The 8,185-nt window shown below is 41.7% G+C and overlaps 1 long non-coding RNA gene across 1 annotated transcript; it reads right to left on the bottom strand.

The window, feature by feature from the left end:
- Window positions 1–846: 846 nt before the first annotated feature.
- On the bottom strand, window positions 847–2,628 carry LOC116971718. Its single transcript, XR_004411589.1, has 2 exons — window positions 2,535–2,628; window positions 847–1,174 (listed from the first exon to the last, which is right to left on the bottom strand). It is a non-coding gene; the product is annotated as an uncharacterized LOC116971718 (long non-coding RNA).
- Window positions 2,629–8,185: the final 5,557 nt, after the last annotated feature.

Genomic DNA, 8,185 nt, shown 5'->3' on the forward strand with positions numbered 1-8,185 from the left:
GACAGTGGTGGTTCCGATCAGCACGATAAACAGTACAATATCAAAATGCTGCCTGCATTAAAACCATGAGCTAACGTATAGCACTGCTCAGAGTCCATCTATAAACTTGACTTTTATAACCGAGCAATACAACCATAATCAGCCATTATACAATTTGTAAGTGTGGAATCATGTGTTCACTGATCATGCCATTGAATAAAAATCTTCACTAAAACCAAAAATTGGTCTTTTGTGATTTTACTCGTGTAAAGAGGGAAACTGTCGGTGAGGAGCACTCATCTCTGGTGGGGTAAGCCCGATTCACAACTCTTCAAACTACTGGTGGTAATGCAGCGATCTCCACAACGAGCAATCAAAATGAAAGATTACTTCAACGTATCCAGTCATCACCTCTCTGTACATATTTGAATTGCAATGGATGATATTTCTTTGAGGTAGCGGCAACCACAAGTACTTTTACAAGCTAATGTTGACTAATCTCCCCATCCCATTCTGACACAGGGTCTTTGACCTGAAACAATGGTTTGGCTTCTTTTTCCACTGATGCTGTCTGACCTGCCGAGTGTTTCTGTCATTTTCTACTTTTATCTCCACCCCCACTGCTCTGTAGCACATCAAACAATCTCCTTGTTCACACACTTTGTCCCCAGGAACATTTGAATTATTATACATGGAACTTCAGTTCAATAGTGAACAATTTCAGCAACAGTGTGGCCATCTGGTGGAATAAATGCACTTTAGCTAAAAGTGTGCAAAAACAGATGAGAGGCTCATAAATTGAGAAGGCTGTATAAATTGACGGACTCAGTGGTAAAATCAGGAAAATAATTGCAGCAGAAACATTGGGACAGTCCTAAAGATGATATTCCATGGATTTAATTTTACCAACATGAATGCAATCAACAAATTTATTCTTTGACTTCAGGAAGACTCTCTATCCCCACTGGTTAATTCTGAAGTAAATGTCCTGGGTCCATTGTTCTATGAGGTCACTCTGACCCTTGCTAAAGTTGGTCTCTTGCAGTAGTTGGTATCTTGAGAGGAAGGCTGCTCGGATATGTTGTCATCTCTTTCACGTGATGGTACGGCAGTTGTTGGTCGAAACATTGGCTTCCCATCTCCCTTAAATTACAACCAGTTCCATCCCGGCATGCAGCAGGTATGGCACATTCCACTGGTAAAAAATAAAAATAAATACATTTAAAATAATTTTGAATGATGCACAACAATCCAGTTCTTTTTTGTTTTAACTATTATTGTATTGAAGTTTGTAATAATGTTGAATTGGAATAATCTTCAATGTCAAATATAAAATAGAACTACTCCCAGGAATGTTATCAATTTGCATATAAATAGAAAGTGAATAACAATTAGGGATCTTGATTACATTTGATGAAAGGCAATAATTATATGGTGGCATTAAATTTGGATTTAAAAATGGCAGGTTCAAAGTGTACATCCTGCTGTTAATTTTACAACTAGTCATAGAAATGGGCTTGGGGCTTTTGAATTGCTCTGGAAATAATAGTTACATTGTTTTTATATATTATGTTTTATTCTTAATTGGTTACTGTATGTTGTGTTGTTACTTGTGAGCAGAGCACCAAGGCAAATTCCTTGTATGTGTACATACTTGGCCAATAAACTTATTCATTCATTCATTCATTCATTCATTCATTCATTCATTCATTCATTTACCTCCATGTTTTAGTAAAGGGCCTGTCCCACGAGCATGCCACCTGCATGCGGCAAGCGCGACCTAAAGGGCCTGTCCCATGAGCATGCGACTCCATGCGGCAAGCGTGACCTAACGTGGTCGCTTAAGCCGTAGGGTCTCGCGGGGCCGGTCCCACTTCAATCGCCGGAGCCGTATGGAGTTGTGCGGAGCTGGTCCCGACATTGCGTGGGGCTCCGAAAAACTGACCGTGTTCAAAAATTCGGCGCGGCAACGGCCTGCCGGCCTGTAGCCACCTCGACGCCATACGTCACTCACGAACTTCCCGCGGACTTCGCTCGAACTTCATGTCACTCACTCGACCTCCGCGCGGCCCCCGCTTCCGGTTTGGTCACGCTTGCCGCATGCAGTCGCATGCTCGTGGGACTGGCCCTTTAGGTCGCGCTTGCCGCATGCAGGTCGCATACTCGTGGGACAGGCCCTTTATGCTACATTAATTTCTTCACTGCAAAGAATCTCAAGTGGTTTGGTAGTACAGTATATGGTGCAAAAATTTGAATGTATGTTACAAATCCAAAAGTGAACATGAAAATGTAATTATTATTTTAGGAAAAAAAATCCAGTTTCTTGTAATCCAGCATGTGATATTATATTATATTACATTATATTTCATTATACTACTGCAAAGAAAGTCTACACTTTATATCTCCATCAATATCAATAAAACAAAAAAATATATATTTATAGATTAAAAATGATTGTTAGGTTAAAATATGATGAGTTGAAACCTAGAAAGAGGAATTAATCCCACACTAAAAATCTTACATAAAATTCCAACGTAGAGAAAAGTTCCTCCAACCTGATTCAGTGGCATAGTCATGAGTTTCAATTGCAATAATACAGACCAGGGTTGTGTCTCGAAACTTCTAATTAGATTAGAGGTAAGACTGGAACATTAATGGAGCAGTTATATTAAAAAAAATGAATCCATTAAGATACATCAGATATAATTTGATAGAGACAGAGATTCATAAAGGTTTAACTAGAACAGACTAGTACTCATGATCGATAAGCATTGATCAGTTAGGCAAGTAGTGAGGCTACACGTTCATGTAGACACAAGGAACTGAAGGTAGTGGTTTATCAAAAAAGACACAAGGTGTTGGAGTAAATCGGTGGGTCAGGCAGCATCTCTGGAGAACATAGATACGTGATACTTAAGGGCGGGGCCCATCTTTAGACCACATGCCCTTTATGTTTACACTGAAATTTCACATGAGCCATCTAATCTAATCATTTTTCTTGTATAATCATAGAATAGGATAAGAGTTATATTGGAAGGGGGTTATTAAATGTTATTACTCTAGTGAATAGATATTGGGATGGAGGCTGAGAGGAAACATTTTGAAGGGGAAGGTGCTGCTGTGGTCGTATTGAGGAGCTGTGCTTCCTCCTTGCATCTCCTTCATTGGCAAACGGTCTGTATCCTGGAACTCCCAACTCAGCAACATTATGAGTGTACCATAATGAGCAGGACTTCAGCACTCCTCACCACCTCTGTAGGGGAATATTGGGATGTGCAATAAATGCTGGCTTTACCCGTGAAATCCAGGTTCCAAAAGTGCACGAAAACTAAGCTGTTGTGCTGAATGATCAGAGGTAGTTGAGGCCAGTATTATAACATTTAAACAATAGACAATAGACAATAGGTGCAGGAGTAGGCCGTTCGGCCCTTCGAGCCAGCACCGCCATTGACTGTGATCATGGCTGATCATCCACAATCAGTACCCCATTCCTGGCCTTTCCCCATATCCCTTGACTCCACTATATTTAAGAGCTCTATCTAATTCACTCTTGAAAGCATCCAGAGAACCGGCCTCCACTGAGGCAGAGAATTCCACAGATTCACAACTCTCTGGGTAAAAAAGTTTTTTCCTCACCTCCGTTCTAAATAGCTTACCCCTTATTCTTAAACAGTGGCCCCTGGTTCTGGACTCCTCCAACATCGGGAACAAAAGACAAATGCACAGGTACATGGATATGAGCTATTCAGAGCAATATAATAAGAGAGATATGGGCCGAATGCAGGCAGGTGGGACTAGTGCATATGGGCATCTTGGTTAGCATGGGCAAGTTGGGCCAAAGGGCCAGTTTCCATGCTGCATGTCTCTATGACTCTATACCTACTCTATATGACTCTATACTCTGCACCTTTGCAGAACGTGAGTGCAATTGGCATCCGGCAGGCTTATTTGTGTTTGGTGCCAACGACCAATGATGAATTTCTCTGTTTGTAAATTTTTGGCCAAAATGATTTTAAAAAAACGCTGTGGAGGGATCTCGGAGCAAATAAACCGAGTGATTTTCAAAAATACAGCTGATCAATCTGGCATGTCGCCAGACTGCTGTCCGACAATTAGGAAAACAAAACCTAAAATTTGAGTTTGTCAATTGCACAAAGGCCAAGTTACACAAGGTGAACACAGTATTAAATTGTTTGCAAGAACAGTGGTCCAATAAATGTTTCCCTCTGATGTTAGCTATTCTACACTCTACGTTGTTTAACGAACAAAGAATTCTCTGTCCTATTATAAATTATATGGCGCAAATAGGCACCTGGAAGTGATTAGTGAAAAAGTGCCACCGAGATAGTCAAAGGTGAGAGCAAAGCTCAAGCAGTTTATAACTGCTCACAAAATAAAATTACAGACTCTTAAAAGATCCTACAGTTTTATTGTAGTCTTTTTTTTCCTCCAGTACAGACTTTGGTGTGGATCGAATGGTTTCATATAGAAACATAGAAACATTGAAAAATAGGTGCAGGAGTAGGCCATTCGGCCCTTCGAGCCTGCACCGCCATTCAATATGATCATGGCTGATCATCCAACTCAGTATCCTGTACCACCTGCCTTCTCTCCATACCCCCTGATCCCTTTAGCCACAAGGGCCACATCTAACTCCCTCTTAAATATAGTCAATGAACTGGCCTCAACTACCTTCTGTGGCAGAGAGTTCCAGAGATTCACCACTCTCTGTGTGAAAAATGCTTTTCTCATCTCGGTCCCAAAGGATTTCCCCTTTATCCTTAAACTGTGATCCCTTGTCCTGGACTTCCTCAACATCGGGAACAATCTTCCTGCATCTAGCCTGTCCAACCCCTTAAGAATTTTGTAAGTTTCTATAAGATCCCCCCTCAAGATAACTTTCAGTTCATGGCAATATCATGGAGAATATCGAGGGTTGGGTGCTTTAACAGAATTCAAGGGATAAAGTTTAATCCAGAAATGTTATCACATCGCACATTGTTAATGGATGCTACGGGTTAGAATCCTCTCGTAAAACTGACTGCATGTTTGCACATGTTTTCGTGGGGCAGAATGGACAAAGAAAGCAACAGGTGAGAAGTAGCATCCAGTGGCTAACAACACACTGAAGAAAGGTCTGAACTGGAAGGGTCACCCATTCCTTCTCTCCAGAGATGCTGCCTGTCCCGCTGAGTTACTCCAATATTTTTGTGTCTACCTTCGCTCACAACACAAACATGGACATAACATTGAAGTCCAATTTAAGATAGTTCAAAATTCTTCAATGAGGTAGATGGGAGGTGAGGACCTCACTCTCACTGGACTTCATTGGACTTCAATGTTCTATCCTGTACTGAGTGCCGTACCCTTTATCCTCCATCTGTACACTGGGGATGGTTTGATTGTATTCATGTATAGTCTTTTCCCCGACTGTATAGCACGCAAACAAAAGCGTTTCACTATACCTCAGTATACGTAACAATAATACACTAAGCTAAACCAATGCTTGCAGCATCTCATAGTCTGTTTCTCCTTTCATATTTTCTGCCTGACCTTCTGTGTTTTTCCAGCATGTTCCGTTATTACCACGTGTGATCACTACTGGACTCCAGGAAACATTAGAGAAGCCAAGACAAGCTCTCTCTGCTTTACTACCCATACCTTGAAATCACTGACCACCACTTGGTTTGTAGTTTAGAGATACACTGCAGAAACAGGCCCTTCGGCCCACCGAGTCTGCGCTAACCAGCGATCCCCGCACATTAACACTATCCTACACTACTAAGGACGATTTACATTTATACCAAGCCAATTAACCTATATACCTGTACGTCTTTGGAGTGTGGGAAGAAACCGAAGATCTCGGAGAAAACCCACGCGGCCACGGGGAGAATGTACACACTCCATACAGACAGTACCTGTGCTCGGGATCAAACCCAGGTGTCTGGCGCTGTAAGGGTGTAAGACAGCAACTCTACCACTGTGCCACCGTGCTGTTATTTACTCCATGTAGCCGTGTGAAAAGTCAATGATGCTGGAAAATCAAGCCAATCTCTGTCATCAACAGTTCATCTTGTTGCTTATTTATGATTTTTCAGTTTGTTTGCGCCCATGCTGTTCTTTTTCACAGGCTATCAAGACATCAAAGACAACCAAATAATTTCGGAAGGATTTCATACAATATGCAAAATGTTCCTGATGAATGACTGCAGGCAAAGTGTGGGAGTGCAGATCAAGTTTGGGGCTGAAAGGACAGGGTCTCGACCCGAAACGTCACCTCTCTCCAGAGATGCTGCCTGTCCCGCTGAGTTACTCCAGCTTTTTGTACCCTACACATTTGGATAGATGAGTAATGATGGATTAACGTGCTTCTGTGTGATATAAATGGAAATGGAGGGTTAAGGTGGATTGTAACATGCATAATGTTAATGAAAACAGCTCTGTCATATTTAGTGGCTGATTAAACGCATGTGTTACAAAATCTCCTGGGTTATGCCAAAAAGTTTGTTTCAAGGATTCTTGCACTAAACCTATTGTTTTCACTGAGAAGATACTAACATTAATGCCAATTGAATTTTGGAGATAACTTTCATTCTACGTGACAGTGAAAACTGTGGTAGCAAAATCTGAGTCTGAAGAAGGGTCTCGGCCCGAAAACGTCACCCATCGTTTTTCTCTAGAGATGTTGCCTGTCCTGCTGAGTTACTCCAGCACTTTTTGTCTATCCTCGGTAGCAAAATGCACGTTTTTTTGATTTTTAGTTCCATTAAGAATAAAGTTACTTTGTGAGCACAACAAACAATTAGCTAATTAGTGGATTTGTATCATTCTTGAGGGAGTGCAGTGTAGGTTTACAAGGTTAACTCCCGGGATGGCCCCTGGTTCTGCTCTCCCCCAACATCAGGAACATGTTTCCTGCCTCTAGCGTGTCCAAACCCTTAACAATCTTATATGTTTCAATAAGATTCCCTCTCATCCTTCTAAACTCCAGAGTGTACAAGCCCAGCCGCTCCATTCTCTCAGCATATGACAGTCCCGCCATCCCAGGAATGAACATTGTAAACCTACGCTGCACTCCCTCAATAGCAAGAATGTCCTTCCTCAAATTAAGGGACCAAAACTGCACACAATACTCCAGGTGTGGTCTCACTAGGGCCCTGTACAACTGCAGAAGGACCTCTTTGCTCCTATTCTCGACTCCTCTTGTTATAAAGGCCTACATGCCATTCGCTTTCTTCACTGCCTGCTGTACCTGCATGCTTACTTTCATAGACTGATGAACAAGGACCCCCAGATCCCGTTGTATTTCCCCTTTTCCCAACAACGCCATTTAGATAGTAATCTGCCTTCCTGTTTTTGATACCAAAGTGGATAACCTCACATTTATCCATACTAAACTTCATCTGCCATGCATCTGCCCACTCCCCCAACCTGTCCAAGTCACCCTGCATTCTCATAGCACCCTCCTCACAGTTCACACTGCCACCAAGCTTTGTGTCATCTGCAAATTTGCTAATGTTACTTTGAATCCCTCCATCCAAATCATTGATGTATATTGTAAATAGCTGCGGTCCCAGCACCGAGCCTTGCGGAACCCCACTAGTCACTGCCTGCCATTTTGTAAGCGGCCCGTTAATCCCTACTCTTTGTTTCCTGTCTGCAAACCAATTTTCTATCCATGTCAGCACTCAACCCCCAATACCATGTGCCCTAATTTTGCCCACTAATCTCCTATGTGGGACCTTATCTTTAACCTGGCTTAATGAATGTATTGTAATAACAAGGCAGTTTCAGTGAGGATCAATTACAGCCCATCAGATTCATTACAATCCACTGTGCTCGACAAAGAAAAAGCAGTGAAGATTCAAAGCATCACAGAAAATAAAGCAAAGTTAACTCTTATGTGCTCTGTGTCATGTCTCTGATCTAGTTTGAAGTAAAATCCTTGGCTCATTCTCCTCTCCCTGAATGTAAAATTTATAATACGATCAATATTGCACATATGTGTCTACTGTATGAACTTGTTTATTAAGCCATCTTGTTACACAATTCCAGGTCTAGTGGAACCTGCCCTCTGCTTGATACTAGTACAGTATGTCCTGTTCTAAGTGACTATCTCTAAAATGCTCCACGAACACATCATCTAGGCTTCCTTTGCTGATATTTCCTTAGTGTTTATCTAGATTAAAATTCCCCAGGATTATTG

This window comes from Amblyraja radiata, chromosome 1, assembly GCF_010909765.2.
Source record: "Amblyraja radiata isolate CabotCenter1 chromosome 1, sAmbRad1.1.pri, whole genome shotgun sequence".
In the NCBI taxonomy this organism is placed as follows: Eukaryota; Metazoa; Chordata; class Chondrichthyes; order Rajiformes; family Rajidae; genus Amblyraja; species Amblyraja radiata.